We start from the raw sequence: 875 nt of genomic DNA, 5'->3' as shown, positions 1-875 counted from the left end.
CGGTCGTAAAGGAGACGTAAATTTACGACCAATGGGGGACCAAATAACATTACGACCAATTAGGGACTAAATAATTTTTTTATTTACAACCAATTAAGGACTAATAATCGTAAAGAAGAATTAAAATTACGACCAATGTGGGACGAAGTCCTTTACGACCAATTAGGGACCAATGTGGGAAGAATTAAGATTAGTCGTAACTGAGTCGTACTTTGCGACTAATTAGCTTCGTTTTGTGTTTATACCCTAAAACCGAAACCCCAAACCCCAAACATCATAAGTTTTATACACTTCTAAACCCCAATGTACAAAGATTTTTTTTTAAACTAAGTTCATATTTAATTGAGTAAACATGATAATAAGTTATATATTATTTGTAATGCAAGAAAGAGTTTAATAATATAACAAAACACAAACACTGTAACATAATAAAACTCGATCACTAGTCATCAGAAACATCATCCACTTCATCATTTTCTTCAAATTCATCTTCGTTGGCTTCGTCTGTTGCATCGTCTGGAAGTTCTTCATATCCCTGGTTGTGTGGATCAACAAGTAAGATATCATTTGTAGCTTGCTTAGGTACTTCTACTTCATTTACGGCATCTTTTTGTAAAGGCGGTTGTTCATCAATCAAGACTCGGCCCCGAGGTATAAGTTTTATAGCGGCTAACCAAGATATTCCAGATTGTCTGATCCAGATGGAATAAAACAAACTTGGTCTGCTTGAGATGCCAATATGTAGTGTTCAAATTTGTTGAACCTCCATGTAGCATTTATATCAACAACTCCAAACTTGCTATACCAAACACCTCTATTGACGGTGGGGTCAAACCAGTCACATTTGAAAAGAATGCATCTCAGCTTCACCAGGC

This window comes from Brassica oleracea, chromosome C6, assembly GCF_000695525.1.
Source record: "Brassica oleracea var. oleracea cultivar TO1000 chromosome C6, BOL, whole genome shotgun sequence".
In the NCBI taxonomy this organism is placed as follows: Eukaryota; Viridiplantae; Streptophyta; class Magnoliopsida; order Brassicales; family Brassicaceae; genus Brassica; species Brassica oleracea.
The sequence above is the reverse complement of the archived record's forward strand: the minus strand, read 5'-3'. Positions refer to the sequence as shown.